Source organism: Lichenostomus cassidix, chromosome 2, assembly GCF_008360975.1.
Source record: "Lichenostomus cassidix isolate B80296 chromosome 2, HeHo_3.0, whole genome shotgun sequence".
Taxonomy (NCBI): domain Eukaryota; kingdom Metazoa; phylum Chordata; class Aves; order Passeriformes; family Meliphagidae; genus Lichenostomus; species Lichenostomus cassidix.
The window spans coordinates 35,785,285-35,803,666 of record NC_139482.1 but is presented as its reverse complement, the minus strand read 5'-3'; the positions used below and the strand labels follow the sequence as shown (position 1 = coordinate 35,803,666).

Sequence of the window (18,382 nt, the reverse complement as noted above, 5' to 3'; positions counted from 1 at the left end):
CAGGCCATTTCCTTGGGTCCTGTCACTGGGCACCACAGAGAAAAGATCAGTGTTTGCCCTTCCTCTTCCCTTCATGAGGAAGTTGTGGAGTGCAAAGAGGTCTCCCCTCGGTCTGCTCCAGGCTGAACAAAGCAAGTGACCTCAGCCACTCTTTGTATGTCTTCTCCTCTAGACCCTGCATCATCATTGTGGCCATCCTGTGTGTGCTCTCTAATAGCTTTATATCTTTACATTGTGGCGCCCAAAGCTGCCCCCAGCACTGGAGGTGAGGCTGCCCCAGTGCAGAGCAGGACAATCCCCTCCCTTGCCCAGCTGGCAGTGCTGTGCCTGATGCCCCCCAAGACAGGGCTGGCCCTCCTGGCTGCCAGGGCACTGCTGACCCAGATTCAACTTGCCACTGACCAGGACACCCAGATCCCTTTCCGTGGGGCTGCTGTCCAGCCTCTCGTTCCCCAGTCTGTCCATAAATCCAGGGCTGCCCTTTCGCAGGTGCAGAATCCAGTGTTTGTCCTTGTAAATGGTCATACTAGTGGTGATTGCCAAGCCCTTTAATTTGCCAAGATTGTTCAGCAAGACCTCTGTGCCATCGAAGGAATCAACAGCTCCTCCCAATTTAGTTTTGTAAGCAAACTTTCCTTCATCCAAATATTTTATGAAGACACTGAAGAGCACTGGTCTAAAATGGAGCCCTGCAGAACCCAACTAGTGACTGATTGGCAGTTTGATGTGACCCCATTTACCGTGAAGTAAATGATTGTGCTGTATTTATGAGTAAAAGTAGACTTCTTTGGCTCAGTCAGCCCATACTTAATGCAGTTGTTAAATTTTACTTGTTTTTCTTCATAGCTGACATGACCAGGTTTGTAACTCTTCCTAGTCAAGTTTAAAGAGAAATGGGGATAGCAAACATTTTTTGAAACTCAGAATTGTATTTATTTTCTAACTTTATTAGATATTTATGTGCAAAATATATATGTAGATTTTATTAGAGTATTTGTCTTTTATTTCCCCACTATTTTCTTCTGGCTGTTTATATTGGAGGTTCACATTTAAGTGTAGGATCTTTACTTCACCCTTCTATTTATCTTAACGTCTGCCTTGGCTACAAAAGTACAAACCCTGCAGTTAGTCTTCAAGGTGGTTAACTACATAGCACTGAGTTGTAAAAAAGAAACCAAGGTCTTTCTGCATTGATATCTGTGGTGTTAAAATAGGGTTAGTGATTAGAGTGGAATGTGTTTCCTGTTTCTGCAGACCTGCAAACTTTTTCATGTTCAGAATTAAATCAAGATCTGTGGAAGATGAAGTTGTTTCCCAATAAGGGAAAGATTGAAGAGAAGTTATTTGCCTTATCAGTATTTGTCATGATGCCAGACATTAGTTTCAGGAAAATAGCTATTAAGTAAGCAACAGAATCCCATCATGTATTCACTAACTTTCTCATTATTTCAGTGTGAAATCAAGACTTTTTAGAAATCAGAAAAGTCCATTAAAGAGTGTTTTAGGGATTAAGGCGTTCCTATTCACAGTTGTGGTAATGTGACTTTGAGGTTCTTCTGTCCCTGGTCCATTACAGGAACTTGAATAAGCATTGTGTATCTACATGAGTGTGCTGGTGTCTCTTGCTTTTCATTGTGGAGAATGTCTCAGAATCTCATAGTGGATAAATCTCACTTGAAATTAATTGGAGCTACCACACAAAAAGAGAATAGTAGCAGAACTTGAAGTGTACAAAGCTTGCCTGGATAAATGCTGAATAGCCTCTCAGTCATTCATTGCTTAGAGAAAATAGAAAAATTCTGCATTTTACAGAAATTAAAATATCTATGTTGGTATTAAAATATGCTGAGAAAGGGATCCAGCAGCTCTTGCTTTACCAAAATTGGTGCGTGATCCTTTAGTACAACAGCAGTTAAGGCCTAAATTGGGAGAGCCCTTCTATGGAACAAGCCATAATCTGATATTTTTGAGAGTAAAATACAATATCCACTCTTTTATGTGAATAGAATTAAAGAAGAACAACCATTAATTGTAAAAGATAATGATTGCACATTGTAGAATCTTAGAAAATAGTAAATTCTTTGCATGAAAATGTGTGCAATTTGTAATTTTGTATTTTATGCTTCAGTAAATAGGGCATCCAAAATAAAAATTTAATTGTAAAGAATAAATTTTCAGCCATGTAAAAAAAAAGTAACCTATTCAGTTAATATATTTAGTGACAAGAACAGAGGTAGCCTTTGGTCTTAAGCATATTACTTGAAAAATAAGGGTCTTAAATGTAGTGTTGCCCTCTGTCATATATATGACATGTGTGGGCATATTAAAATCAAGGAGTGCAGGGCTAAGGTTCTTGGAAAAGGAGAAATGAACTTTTAAGTAGCAAAACGTGAATATTAAACAAACACAAACTAGTTGTTTGCCCAGTCCATTTAAGTTTAAATTATGTTTCATAATTTCTAATAAATCAACAGTGTATTGTTTAAATAAATTTTAAACACGCTGGAAGAGTGTCTTTAATTGGAAAATTAAATCTTGGTACCAAAATTAAGATCTCTTAGTTTGGAGTACTTCTATGTTAACATATTATTGAGAAGTTCACATTGAATACTGCAAATCAATACAATGAAGGGTTAATTGTGAAAACTGATAAAAGTTTTATTTTCTTATAAATCAAGAGGTTGGTAAAATGTACACTTACTGTTGATCATTAGAATACAAAATTATCTGTTAAAATCAATTAACATGCATATCTGATGACTGATTGTATAAATATGAAAGTCAAATAATTGTAATCGTTAACCATGGCTTCAGGTCATATGAGTTGCCAGCTCAAAAAACTAGAGGAGAAAGAGGTTGATTTGCATATATTTAATGTGGCATACTGTACATGTGGGAATTTGAGATAAACCTTTGCTGGTAATCTGCTTGTTTTTATCTAAAAATCGACTAGGAAACATGGGTCATAACAGTCAAATCAGCTATGTCTTCTGTTGATAGGAGTTGATTCAGGAGTTTGGGATTTAACATTTTGCTGTATTTTAATATTTAAAAATTTATTTTTTTCCTTAGAGACAATTGGAAGGAGCTGGTTAAAAAGTTATTCAGAAATACTTAAAGTTTTTCCCAAGACCATACTCAAAATTACCCTATAACATTGTACGACTGAGTTATTTTACAGTTTTTAGTTAGACTTACCAGTTTGTGTAACAAACACTTTTTTCTTTTTATAATTTAAAAATCAGAGATACATTAAAATTTTTTGTGAAGTACTGTACTGAGTCACAAAAAAATCTTTCCATGTTAAGTGAATCAAGTAGTTAATCTTTAATTTTATTGATCATTTGTAATAAATAGAGGGAGGGAATTGTGGCAGAAAAATTAACCTTCTGGTCTTGAAAGATTTATGCGTTATTTAAGTTCCCTAATATAACAATTCATTGCAGGTTTCTTTTATTTTTTCATTGATAATACAAAATATTTTGTGTAACTTACAACAATTCCAAGAACCCTTGAAAAGTGGGTCAGAATGTAGTGGTCAGTACCTTACAATAACTATAATTTGGTTAAGCAGATCTGTCCAGCCTTTCTCCCTGTGTTTGCCCCTGAGTTTTAAAAAACCAAAATCCTAAATTTTGATGTTATACAGTGATCTCTTTCTAAAATTTCCCTGTTTCCTATATTCATGAGTTCCCAATGGAAGGAAGCAGCAGTATATGTTTTCTTTTGGTCTGATTTGTACCTTCAAATTTAGAAACTTTTTGATGATGGCAGTATCAAAAGGTGGAGAATGGAATAGCTTGTTGCTCAGTCCTTTCACTGTGAACCTTATTTATAATTTTGCCATTGCAAATATTTGAAATTTGTTCTTCAGTGTGTGGTACAATCCAGTTCCTTGAATTGTTACCCAAATTAACTTGAGTGCCAGCAAGGGAGCCTCCCTGTTCTAGCACAGCTTCCCAGACTGGGCAGAGTAGAGAACACACACAGTTACTCGATTTTGGCTATTCTTCTTTGTGAGGTGCACCTGAACATCAGTGCCTTCTGCTTTAGTCTTCTGTTGACAAATCTTCCTCGTGATCTGTTCTGTAAGGCACCTATACAATGTGTGAGGGCTTGGGGGGAAGAGGACCAGCTGGAAGAAGAAAGGAATGGAATCAAATTCAGTTTCTGTCCTTTGTCTCTTGTGTAGGATGGAATTTGTATGTGATTGCAAGCTGGAGAAAGGTGGCAGTATCCCAGGTCATTGGCTGTTTTGTGTCCTTCTTTAAATGACTCACATGTCTTATTTGAGCAGGGAATTGTGACCCTCCAGCTTAGAAGTAGTTGTGTGAGGAGGTGAGTTCTGTAACCATAGATTAGGAGCCCAAATTAAACATGAAAGTAATTAAAAAATAAGTAAATTTTTAAAGGAAGAAAAAAATTTGGGTTTAAGACATCAATAACTGTAATTACAGTTTAAGCTCTGCTGTAACTCATTGGTGAAAAATCACTTTGCTACGAGAGGCTCCAAAGCTGTAGATGAATGCTCTATGACTAAATGGTTCTTCCTATAGAAGGTCTGATTCCAGAACCTCCAGAACCATTGTATACCCCAGTAAACCTCAAAATCTTCTAATGTGTGAAAGTATAGACTGCTTTTACAAAGACCCGTTGCTTTTACAAAGAAGCATTTGGGATATATATGATTTGTTTTGGGGGTGGATGGGATTCAGAGATGTGGTATGGGAATGAATTGTCATTTTCAAACAGAAATCTGTGCACTAAATGAGAATACCTTAATAAAAAAAAACATTCTTATTTGTCCCACTTGAGAAGTGCATGCTGTGAGAAGAAAGTTCTTTAAAATATAGAAGTTTTTGTACTTTTGTGTCTTGGGGCTTGCAGTGTTATTAGCTCAAAGGGGAGGTATGCTTTTTCATGATGACTATATTTAGCCAGGAGGAATAGTCCTTTTTAAAGCAAATTGAAATGAGTGTATGAGAGCGTGAAATTATCAGCAGCGCTGGTGCACATTTACATTACTTCTACATACTCTTTTGAATGACCACACAACAGAACAAGTACTTCATTTCCACTGGGTTGATTTTTCTTGACAAAACATGGCAGTCTATCCAAAGGAGGGTGTTTAGCCAAGGTAAATATAAAATTTATGATTAAGCAAAGTGTTTTCTTATTATAATCCCTAAAGAGAATTTGAGACTTGTTAAATATAACGTGCCCAGGTAGTTTTAAGAGTAAATTATCCTTTATGCTTTTAAATGCTGAAATACAGCAGTACCATCAGCAATTTGAGATACTACTGCAGAAGCAGCTTTGCATACTGACTTCCTTTGAAACACATAGCAAAAAACTGTTCATGTATACAATACATAACCTAAGGTTTGATGTATTCCTTCATTTTTACAGTACAGAGATAAAGAATCCATGTCAGTAGCATGGTTTATAAAATTGTCTCTTTTCTGTATGTAATGTGCGTTATGGAAAAAAGCAAATTAACCTTTTTGACAGAACGGATAAAAGTTGATAACATGATTATGCTTGTGGCACATTTCTTCAACTGCTATATTTACAGAATACCACTTTGAAGAAACCTATGGCAACTGTCAGCATTATTCATTAAAATAAATGGAGACTGAAAATTGATTGAGGAGAAGAGTGGATTTTGACCTTTGTGGTACCAATGTTGGCTTTGGAGTGCAGTATTCTAATTAAATTGTGAATGTACTTAGATAGTGGATATTAAATGATCTCACTGTATTCTTTCAAGGACTATGAACTTCCAATATCAAGGATAACATTAGATGTCAGCCAAGTATTTTGTCCTTCTCATGGTTTGTCTTTACATCTGAATTAGTGCCAGTTTGCACAGATTGTGTGTCAGCTTATATACAAGAAACAGGCCTCAGTCTGCTTGAACTCGTTCCACCAAAGACTTCTAAAAACTTTCGGTAGTCTGCAAACTGTAATGGTTGTTTCACATTAAGTTGCTTTGTAGAATTATAAAACAGCTTTTCTTGTGCTTTCAAATAAAATGTTGTCATCTGCTAATGAATGAGATACCATCTGTAATAATTAAGGTTATTCTACTTGTTTTTCCCCTGCAGCAAAACTTCTGAAGGTTTGCAGAAGACAATAAGAGAGCCACCAAGAAGGCTATTGCAGTCTTGTAAGTACTGCACCCATGGAAAAAAAAAAAAAGTGAATTAAGAATGTTGTAAAGAGATTTTCATTTTTAGGGGGAAAAATGAGCTACATAAAGGGATTACATGTAAAATACAGGGCAGGATGTATTGTAGCAATTGTGTTAATAATTTACCAGGGAAAAACTGCACTCTTGTAAAATCTAAAATTGTATCCTTGTGCAGTATAATCAGGAATTCACCAATAGCAGTGAAAAATATTTCTCTATCCACCAAAGATTGATCTAGTTTATATACATTTGTTTATTTAAAACTATCAGAATTTAGAAAATCATTGTAGTTTTGTAGGTTTGTCATTTGTTTTAGTGACTTATTGTTTAGGTTATTTTGCAGAATTATTTATTTGCTGATTTATTTATGTATTTCATTATTTATTTATTTGATTATTTAGTAAATTATTTATCTGATGAATTATTAATACATCTTCATGACATGCTTTAAATTATTTATAACTTAATTTTGAGTTTATTGCTTTTCGACGCTGCATTGTTACTGACTAGTTTTGATTTTTTTTTCTTGGTTCTTGAAAATTAAAGTACTAGCTCTAAGGCAAAAGTATATTCTTTGCAGAATCCATAGATGGTTTTCAATGAAGTAATTTACCATGTAGATACTAATTTTGTTTAGTTTTTTATTGCTTAATACCACTTTTCTACTTATTTAGCTTTTGCTTTTATGATTTCATAGGTGTGTCAAGATCAAATGAGTGACCTTTAAGGGGCAAAGATGTTTACTTTAAACTGTGTAGGAAAAGAGTAGTTTTATTTTCCCCTTAATAAGTACTCTTTAATTATTCTTCATGTTAGCTTGAGATATTTTTGTCCCAGTAAAATGAATGCTTTTAAGATGAGACTCTTGATATTTGAGCTAATACATTTAACTTTTAATAAGAAAATAAAATATTCGCATTAATAATCCATATGGAGAGTTCTATTTTAGTGGCAAAGTTTTAAATACATGGGAGGAATGGTGGTATCTTTAGACACATGGAGAAGGAGATACTTGTTGAGGGGAGGAAGGTGGATAGTAGGGTTTTTTTCCCCCCACTGGGTTTTTTGCATGCATAGACATGTATAAGCACTTCAAATTTAACATATATTTGTATTGTACATAAACTACTTTCAGGTTCTGTGATCACAAAGAATCATTTCTAATGCACAACATAGTGTGAAACCTGTTTTAGGTGTTCCTTTCCTCTGCCAATCAAAAAGGTCTGAAATACCATCTTTACTCCAAAGAGGCTTGAGTGAATGTATAAGGGCAGTGCAAGGGGCCAATTTCAGGCTTTATGTGTGAGCACAAGTTCAACAAAGTTTAAAATTGGTGCCTGGGATCAGAATTTGACTTGGACTGAATTCTGACTGATGGGCTTTTCAGGGCCAGTGAGCCACCTTGTTCCTGAAGTGTCCTGTTTGGCCTCAGTTCCCACTGAATACCTTGGGCAGTCTGAAACCACCTTGCAGGAGTGGCTGTGACTGGCAGCTGTGTTTTAGAGCTGTAATGACTAGGGCAAAGCAGCAGTTCCTCTGCAAAAGTGCCATGTGCATAATGTGGCCTGTATTCTATGTTTAGTGCTTGAAATGAATTACTATATACTTTAAAGTTTTAACACAGCATGGAAAGGCTGCATTGTACATTTCAAGTTTCAATGCTGTTGAAATACAGTAGAAATGGCCTCTGTAGACAGGTTTCACTATAGAACTTAAATTATGCATGTGTATATCCAAATTCCTTATTTTGAAATATTGAATGTATGAATATTTAATTTGTATCTTGCTTTAGTATCTTCATATGCTTGCCTTAAAGGAAGCTGTTTCCTTTGATTTATATACATGGATAAAAATGTGTGTACAGTATGTATCAATAGTTTTTCTCTCTGTGGTGTTAGATGAACAGCTTTAGATAATGATAGCTACTGATTTTTATTCTGCAGCTTGCTACCATTGTATAAAACGTAAATTTGTCGTATTTGTTCTATTAATCTTACTTGAATTTCAAATTCATTTGCTTTCCAGAAATATTTTCTTAATTACATGCGTTAAGAAAAGTCAAGTATGTTGCAGATCTTAATGATGCAGTATTTTTGGTCTGTGCACAGTAACAAAGCTCTGAATATTATTATTTGGGGCAGAGTTCCAATCTGAAATTTACATTTCTCCTTATTTGAATGTTTTCACTGAAGCTGAGAACTCCAAGGGAGTTCCTCAACATATACTAGTTTATGCGATATGCTCTCTGAAATTTAGTACACTCTTATTTCCTTTTGTAAATGAGGTCTTATTGTTGAATAAGACCTGTTATAAGCAGCAGCAAAGGTAAGTGCTGTCAGTGCATTCTGCCACCAGCTTCTTGAAGTATGAAACACTCTCTGAAAGACATGCTACTCCTGTTATGGGGTAGTATAACGCAGCTTATGTGTTGGCACTGAGAGTAGCTACTTCATAATGATGACAAGTGAAAGTACAGCCAAAGGTCACATTAAACAAGAGATTTCTTTCACACCTCATCCATTTTCTGGATGTGGTATGAAAATAGCTTTGTTCCCTATACTTCGGTATTTTTAAAAAAGTAGTTATCATGAAATATTTTTTTATGCTTTGTATATTACTTCGTTAATGTTTTAAGAGAGAGACTATGGAATTCTAGCATGCTAAATTGATGCTACAAAAGTGTTTGAAATTAGCTTAAATTTTGTGTGCAGTTAGAGAACAGAAGTAGTATTTCATCTCACTATGTTTTTTAGTTTGCAGATTTGCTTAAATACATAGCTTTAAGTTCTAGAAAAAGAGATATTGATGTGTGTTGTGGTTTAACCCAGCTGGCAACCAAGTGCTTTGTAGCCCCTTGCTCACTCCCCTCTCTGCTGTGATAGGATGGGGAGGAGAATTGGAAAAAGGTAAAACCCATGACATTTTGAAATAAAAGTTGAAATAAAATGAAATATAATAATAATAGTAATGAGAATAGGGAAAACAAAAAGAGAGGATGAATAAAATCCAAGAAAAACAATTAAAAAAAAATAGAATTGCTCACCACCTGCTGACTGATACCAAGCTTGTCCCTGTCCCTGAGCAGTGATCAGCCCCTCATGGCCAACTCCCCCCCCAATTTCTATACTGGGTATGATGTTGTGTGGTATGGAATATCCCTTTGCCCAGTTTGGTCATCTGTCCTGGCTGTGCTCCCTCCCAGCTTCTTGTACACCTCCACACTGGCAGAGCATGAGACACTGAAAAGTCCTTTGACTTAGACTAAGCACTACTTAACAACAACAAAAACATTAGTGTGTTATCAACATTATTCTCATACTAAATCCAAAACATAGCTTTGTACCAGCTGCTGAAGAAGAAAAGGAACTCTCTTGCAGCCAAAACCAGGTCACTGTGCAAGGTAGTATTTATAGTGATGTTGCATGACCATGGGTTTATTTTTTTTTACATCTTTTAAAAAGAAAGATACATTTTTTTTTTCTGGATTAGTCTGTTCAGAAATAGGAAAAGAGTGAACCTGTCTGTGTTGACAATTTCTTAGCTCTGCTTTAAAGAGATCTTACCAGTATTGTGAAAAGATAATTTCTGTTGAAATGGTGAACCAGGATGCTAAAATAAGGCGACATTTTAGAAAAATGATTAGTAAGTATTAGATAATGAAAATGAAGCTGGCTTGTTTCAGAGAGAGTGCTGAACAGTTAGGAGATACTGGTTGGGATGTCTGAATCTGGTATATTATTGGTAGGTGTATTTCTGTTCTAATCTAACTCCATAGAAATTGCAGAAGCCATATTAAGCTCTTCTTCAATTTGTTTCATACAGATAAAAGAATTTGCATCTCATGAGTCACATATTTCCTGTTGTATCTTTAATACAGCCATTTTTAGTATTTTTCTTGCCTCTTTCCTCTATTGGTATGCTTAGAGAGTCTGTGTGTAGGAGCTTGTTATTTCACCCGTGAGGCAAGGAGGAGTTCAAATCAATAGCAGTGTGTTGTTGACACTAAATGATGTTTCTTCTTGCCACAATAAGACTTGATTTTGTCATCCTAATGACGCTAGCTTGCTTCACAGAATAGGGATCAGCACTCTCTCAAATCAAACTTTACAAGTTTGATTTGAAGGAAATACTAGAGAAATACTCCAGTATTTGTGATCAAACACATGCGTTGCCTTTGTAAAATGAATATTCAAGTTCTGTTTCACTTTATAGGGTAGCTGCTTTGCAAGGCATTTTGGAAGTCTGTTTTAAGGGATGTAGGATTGATCAGAGCTGACATTGATGAGTCTGATATTTTAAAAAGATAATGTTGCAAACATTATTTAAAATATAAGTGCACACAAAATATGGATCTTAGTAAGACCTTGGCTAAAAAAACCTAACAAAACAAGAAGCCTTAAGCTAGTAGAAATTCTGTGTGTTTCACAGAAAAATCTTAGCAGCACTGCCTAGAAAGAGAATGTTTGCAAGAGAAAGTGGGTACAACCAGCAAGTCCTTACCAGGCCTGGTCCATGACTGCATTCTAGAGCATGGTCAAAAAGGAATAAGCAGTTGTTCCCGACTTGAACTAAGGATCCCATAGGGAGACAGGAGTTATAGGAAGATGTGAATTTGAGAGAAATGGTGTAACTGTAATAAGCGTTATTATGATGATAGGAATTTATGGGCTTAATGTTGATCACAACAGTCGATTATTAAAAAGAACAGTGTCTTTTGTATTGGACATCTGAAAGCAGTAACAGTTGAGTCATTCTATTATATAATCAAAACATCTACCTCCTCACAATATTTGTGCGTTTATATACACACTTTTCACTGTATGAAAGACGTTACTTTTTTATCTGAAAGAACTTTAAAAGGTATGTCTGCATGATTAAACATTCGCATTGTAAGTTGTGAATTGTTCTGTTTGCACTGTTATTGTTGTTTTGTGTTTTTATGCAAAACATGGCTTCTCAGATGTTCATAGTGTAAACTGCAATCTAGTGTCTTTTGGTTCTACAGTATCTCCCCTTCTCAACTCTTCTATATGATACTTGTAAAGTCACCTGACATAAACTGGCCATGTATTTTGGTGACCTTTCCTGGAGTGGAAATGCCTCCTATTTTGCAGGCAGTGAAATAAATCCTCATGAGAACTATAGCAACTAGTTATGTTTCAGTAATGGTAGTGAATATTATATAAACTTTAAGCAATATTTGGTGGTGTTTTGTTTTTTTTTTTTTTTAAGTTATGTTAACTGTGGGAAATGAGTAGCACCTAAAAGATGACTAGCAATTTGAGAAACATAGCTTGTTGAGTCTATCAGCCTGAAATTCCAAATGTTTTTTATGATTCTATTTCTTATTGAAATACATTTTAATAAGTTTGGTCACGTCTAGATCAGGAGCACTTTGCAAGTTTGCTCATACCAACAAGACACGCCTACTTCAGGTGCAATTTACTAGCAGTGTGGTGGTAGTCAGAATATCTTAGTCTTGTTTATGTTCTTCATTCTGTCTCCAGTGCTGAGAGAAGCTAAAAATCAGTTTTTCTAGCGTAACTTAGCCTTATTTCCATGAAGTTAGCACGCTTGCAGGGTATCACCAGCATACCTTATCCTGCAATGTGTACATATAGTATCTTACCACATTAAGATGCCTACCATAAAGAGCCTCTAACATCTTACCAGCAATACTGGGAAGAGGCAAGAAGTTCAATGAAGAAGGCTATGCCTAGATGGTGACTTGTCTTTACTGAACTAGGTTTTTCCTCTCAGCTGAAGTTCTGATCTTGTAAATATTCATGTGTAAATTAAGACAAGCTGATAGTAGCACTGAAGATGTTGAGTATATTCTCTTACAGGATGATATTTAGTAAACATTAATTTTGGGCTATTTCTTTATCCTAGGCTCTTGCATTTGACATATGGTTGTAGTTGGATTTAACGTTCTTTCTCTGTTGTGAGAATAAGCAAACATTAAAAACATCCCTTATGGTAGTTACAAAATCAGCAAAAATATTAAGTGTGAAGAGCTTTGTTATTCTCCCTTTTTTGATTGTTGTTTATATTGATTCTCACGTTTCTGTGTGTTAGGGTATGTTTGTAGTTACTTCCATGTTTCAGTTGAACAGTTTTAAAAGACCCAAGGCATCAGAGACAGTCCCATTTAAACATATTTATCTCACTGCTAACATTTCTAACAAGAGGTTTTAGATTAGTACTGCAGAACTTTTGTATAGTTACCTTTCACATGAAATTTGTATGATTTAAACTTTTCCATTTACTTATTTTACTTTGTTTCTGTTTCTGTACAGTTTAGCTTTGTTTCTGTACTAGGGAGCTCCTCGCCCTGGTGTGTCCAAGCTCTTTTTTTTTTAATTGGTTCAAAAGATAATTTTCTTAACATTTTCTTTCTCGATTTCTGTAGAGTTTTGTTTGCCTTGCTGTGCCTACTTGTTCTTAACAAATACCTGTACTACCTGGGATTGAATATCAAAATAACTTGGAATTGAGAAGTTTGTTTTGGTAACAACCTCCAAAAAAATTTTGTTTTTTTCTCTTAAATCACCTTAAAAAAGTACCAGTCTTAAGACTCTTAGAGAGAGCCTTTATTGTATGCATGTGCATGCTGTACATTCTTGGAACAATTAGTAAAACTATGGGCACATCTGAAGGCATATTCTGCATTTTTAGTGAACCATATTTTGAATAAGTAGCTGATCTATTGAGTACAGTTGTCCATTGATTCTAAAGATATTTTTTTCTGTGCTCAGACAAATCAAGATGGTAATCATTTATAATTTCTTGCCTTCATGAAAAGCAGTGATGAATAATATGATTGGAAGGAATGCATGAGTCATGAAATGGGGAGCTGAGCAATCATGAAAAAATTCACTTTAAAAACTCTTCTGCTTACCAGGATCTGTAGTGGGAATTCAGTTTTCTGTAACATAATCCAGAAATTACAATGGTAGATGTTTTAATAAAAGCCTTGGGTGGATGAACAACAACTCCATAAAATTGAATTGAACATTGACTGGTAGGTTATAAGAAGGAATTTTTTAACTCTCAGGTAAAAGTGATTGTGGATACAATGATCAGAGGATACTCTCTCTTTTGACCCTCATTTGAATGTGAAAATAAAATGTCTTAAAATATACAACAGACAATATGGAGTGAATATAGATAGTCTTAAAAATATCTGCACTATTATGAAACAGCTTTTAAGAGCTGTTAAAATATTGATAACTTGGTAGAGCACTTCAAAAACTCTTAGTTATATTTCAGAAGTAGATCTGTGTAGCCAGTCAACATTTGTACTCCTTTTGTTGGATGTACAGAGAAGAGAATAAAATTAAGTATTATTACTAAATAAATGGTTCCATTTGTCATAGCTCCACCCCAAAAAAAAAAAATCCATCTTGTTTTCAATTTTTCTCCTATACTAAAATAATGAAGGAAGTATTGAATAGTTGCTCAGTAGAATCAGGCACCAACTCTGGGTCTGGGCAAGACTCACATAACCAGCTGTTGTTCTCCCTGCAGTGACCTGGGCTAGGCAGCCTAGCATCTGCCTCTGTTTTCTTTTCAGTGACCCAAGCCAGATTTCTTCAAAGCCTATTGCTGATATTTTCCCTACAGTCATTCATGCTAATTTCTTTTACATGCTACAGCTGTTCTGGAAAGATCTTTTCCCTTTTTCTTTTTTGACTTTTTTTTCTGTAAATTTAAAGAGGTGATTTTTTAAAATTGCTGGATAATCTTGACCATAGGACTGTTCTGGTTGTCTTGCTTTAAGGTATATGTCAGTATTGCAGAAAAAGGGTAAATTAGATTTACTTTCCGGAGGAAAGCTCAGTCTGACCAGTGGTCCTTATGGACAAAGAATCCTGATCTTGAACTGAGTTCATTACAGTATTTACCTTGAGAGAATCAAGGTGAATCTCCTGGTGGTGGCTTGGGACAGAGCAGAGCTCAGAAAAATTCAGAAGCAAAGAGGTAGGTATTTTGGTCTGTGAATCAACAGTATGAAAAGATTGTGTGGCAAAATGCTCTAAATGAGAAGAAAGGGCTATTAATGATATAAAACTGTTAATTATGGGGTTAAGCTGACCTCGGGAAGGCAATATTGCTAAATAGCTAAATGCAAACTAATAAAGTGTGAGTTTGCAATTTTGAAGGAGACACAGTTCAGCTTTCACAGTTGTTGCCAATGGAACTTATGGAAAACCATTTAGAAAGGTTAATTTTTTTTTAAGTAGAAGAGCCCAAAAGCTTGGTGGTTTTCTTTTTTTCCCTGTAAAATGTTTAAATTTTAAAGTAAGCCAGGGATTCTTGGTTCTTTGCATGTTTTTATTTTAGTAGAGATTGTGCTCCTTTCTTTCGATTTGCAGTCTTAAAGTTCCTTTGGCAACTTCAGTTCATGTGGGCAAGTGAATTAAAAAAATTACTCTGGCTACTACTGAGTGACTAAATTTTGCATTTGCTGAAGATGCAAATGATATGCATAACGTGAGCATTTTATCCTTTCTCGATCAATATGAAGTGCTTTTTCAGCTACCTTTGTTCTGGGACAGCTAGGCTAGTTATTGTTTGAATAAATACCACTCTGCAGTGTAAACTGAAGCATAATAATGATGACTCTTTGCGAGAACCACTTCAGGTACTGAAGGAGGTAGCCTTGCTAAGCCCCTTTCCCTAGCCATGTGTTTTCACCACTTTTATACAGTCTGCTGCTTGTGCATCCAGGCATTCTTTTGCTATGTTGGTTTTAATCTTTATTAATTTTCTGTTACGACTACATTTGTGCTAGTTCAAGGAAGGAGTGAAAAAAAGACAGTTGAAGTGGGTAGGAAGGAGGCAGTCTTGAAGCAATACTCAGAGCCAGTGCTTAGGTATGGTGAGAACAATATTGCTCTCAGGCACATGAAATGCACTGGTAGTAATCGCTTACTGTCTCTCAAGTTTATCTCGCTGTATTTTACAACTGCAGGAGTGCAAATTATAATGTGTTTGATTACTTTTAACTCTAATTTACTCCTTTCTACTGTTGTTGATCTTCAGAAAGTACAACTATATTTTAAAAACTCTTAGACACCAGAAAAACTAATGCAGAAAAAAAGCCTGTATTGTCAAAAAAATGAGCCATTTGGCTCAATATGATAGGGCTTTTCTTGAGTAAATTCCCTGTGATGCATTGTTTCTTCAGTGTCTTAAGGTAAAAATATATGCATAATTTACAAGGCTTAGTTGACATCCTGAGTACAGAAATTCAAATTTTATCTTGCAGTTTTTCTCATATACACCTCCTTTAGTTCTTCCATCTTGAAAGCCTTTGGTTCTTAACATTTACCTAAACTTTTCCTTACAAAAGATTCCTTTCCAGTTTTTGTCCTCTTCTGGTAGAAACATGAACGAATGTGCAAACTCTCTGTATTCAAAACTCATGCTCTGGTTAAATTCAAGATATGTGTCAATGCGTGTGTATATATATTTTGATGTCAAAATTTTTTGTGCAATTATTTCATTAGGATCATGCTATCAAATACAGTGTTTTGTTCACATGATGCTTCAGAGTCTTAAAAAAAATAATGTGCATGACAATATTTGAAAATGTATATATATCACAGAATCACAGAATTACCAGGTTGGAAGAGACCTTCAAGATCATCGAGTCCAACCTCTGTCCTAACACCTCAACTAAACTAAACCATGGCACTGAGTGCCACATCCAATCTCTTTCTGAACATGTCCAGGGATGGTGACTCCACCACCTCCCCAGGCAGAGCATTCCAATGTTTTATCACTCTTTCTGAACATTAGTGATGTATAAATATCTGTTGAATACAAATAACTTGAGCAAAACCATTTATGCTTTCCCATAGAACAAAGTACAGAATCACATAGTATTTAAGGTGAGAAGATTCCGTTAGAGATCATCTAGTGCAACCTCTCATCTCAGTGCAGGATCAGCTTGAGCAGGTTCTTCGGGAGACTGTCTGGTTGGGTTTTGAATATCTGCAAAGGTGAAGACTCCACAACTGCTCTGGACAACCTGTTCTGGTCTTTGATTATCCTATAAGTAAAAGAAGTTCTTCATATTTTTAAATTAGTTTCTTTGTATCCATTAAGTTTTGTCTGTTGACTGGTTGCCACTTAAATGAATTAGGCTCAATTTTCTGCACTCCTTCCCATCAGAAATGTCTAGAAATAGATAAAAGCCCCTGGGCATTCTCCTCTAAGAGCTGAACAGTCCCAGCTCTCTCAGTATCTGTTCATATTTCATATGCTTCAAACCCTGAATCATCTTTCAGACCCTCTGCTGAGTGCACTGTAATAAGTCCATGTCTTTCGTATACTGAGGAGCCCAGCACTGTATTGAGTACTCCAGAAGTGTATCACCAGTGCTTATGATCCCACTTATTGCTTTTTTACCTGCTCTCAGAGTGCAGAATTCCACCATGTTGTGGTAACTGTAGCTGAAACTGTCTCCAGCTTTCATATCCCTGATCTGTTCTTCCTTGTGTGTAAGTATGGGGTCCAACAGAAAATGTTCCTCTCAACAGTTCCTTAATAATTTGTGTCGTGAAGTTGTGGTCCACACGTTTCAGAAAACCTCTGGATTGCTTGAGCCATGCTGTGTAGTTCCTTTAATAGATACTGGCATGGTTCAACTGCACAAGGAGGACCAGGTCCTACAAATGTGACAGGACTCACAGGGAGTATTACCCAAGGGGGACTCTTCCACTCAGAGATTTGGTTGTTAAAGGTAAGAAAAACAGCACCTTTTGAAAAGGGAGAAAGGGAAAATATATGGAGTAAGTTAAAAGAATAATTACTTGCTTATTTCATATTAGGAATTTATTTGATTAGGTAGAAAGTATTTGGGGTAAAGATCTTATATTTACCCAAATACTGTATATGAAGCAAAAGATTAGTGAATATTTTGCTAAATAGCTCAGAAAATTGCAACTAAATATTTTGCATTTTCTCATGCATTATTAACATTGCTTCTGTGAAAACATGATCATCCTCACTATTTCTTTTTGACAGCCAATTCCACAAAAATTTCTACTAACAGATGATTAAATACATGGAAGGAAGACTGCAGGAGGAAGGAGTCACATAGCAGAATTGTCATAAGCCCTGTGATGCAAGGTTTCATTTTTGTCACTGATTATTTTCTGATATTCAGTCTCTTTCAGTCTTTTATTTTCAGTTATATTTTAAAATATATTTTTGTTAGAACTACGACTGAATTTTAACGATTTATCTTTTTTCTTTGGGAAGTTTTTAGACTAGGACAGTTAAAGCGTGTTAGAGACCTTGTGTGTGAATGTATTTGAGCTTTGGAATTTGCAGTGTTCTAGTTTTCTTACATTGTTCTCAAGTAGATAGTGTGCCCATAATCTTAATAATTTAAGAATAGCAAACACACAGCTGAAGTGCATTCCATTCATTCAGATAAGAGGCGTTACTTGTTCCATATGGTTGTGTCTACCAACCTGTTAGCTAAAACGTGATTAGAAGTTAAGTTGCTTTCTCTCATGCTGCCTTTGTTATGCTGATTATGAGAGAATGTTGCTCCCTAAGTTTGGGCATTTCTTTACATAGAGAGTGATTTTTCACTGCAAAATTACCGTGCCTTTTACTTGTTGTATGAAATAGCAAAATGAAGTGGTTTGCGTGATGCTTGTTTGTGCATAATGCAGAAAAGATCATAGCATGTGCTGGTTTTGCTATATACTTATGTCTGTCTTATTTCATGAGTGGGCTGGACATCCCCCCAGATGTGGACAACTTGAATAAGGCCAGCTTCTACTACTAAACAATAAACCTTCTTTACTCAAATTGCAGGATGGGCCAGGCTGAATGGGACCACACTGGGTTACCTGGTCCAATCTCTCTGCTCAAGCAGTATCCAAGGGCACATACCACAGGATTGCATCCAGACGGTTCTACAGTGTCTCCAGTGAGGGAGACTCCACAACCTCTCTGTTCCGGTGCCTGGTCACTCACACAGTAAAGAAGTTCTTCCTCATGTTTGGGTAGAACTTCCTATGCATCAGTTTCTGCCCATTGCCTCTTGTCCTATTGCTTGGCACCACTAGCAGAGCCTGGCTCCATCCTCTTGGCGCCTTCCCTTCAGATATTAATGTATATTAATGAGGACCTCTCTCAGTCCTCTCTTCTTGAGGCTGAACA

General features: G+C 35.8%; 1 protein-coding gene across 7 annotated transcripts in view; it reads left to right on the top strand.

Annotated features, from left to right (window-relative positions):
- TBC1D5 (TBC1 domain family member 5) overlaps window positions 1-18,382 on the top strand; it is a 313,036-nt gene that overhangs the window by 20,677 nt on the left and 273,977 nt on the right. For all 7 annotated transcript variants that reach the window (XM_085051059.1, XM_085051056.1, XM_085051058.1 and 4 more), the window contains exon 2: window positions 6,108-6,169. The gene's annotated coding sequence lies outside the window, so the exon portion shown is untranslated. The remainder of the gene's footprint in view (window positions 1-6,107; window positions 6,170-18,382) is intronic.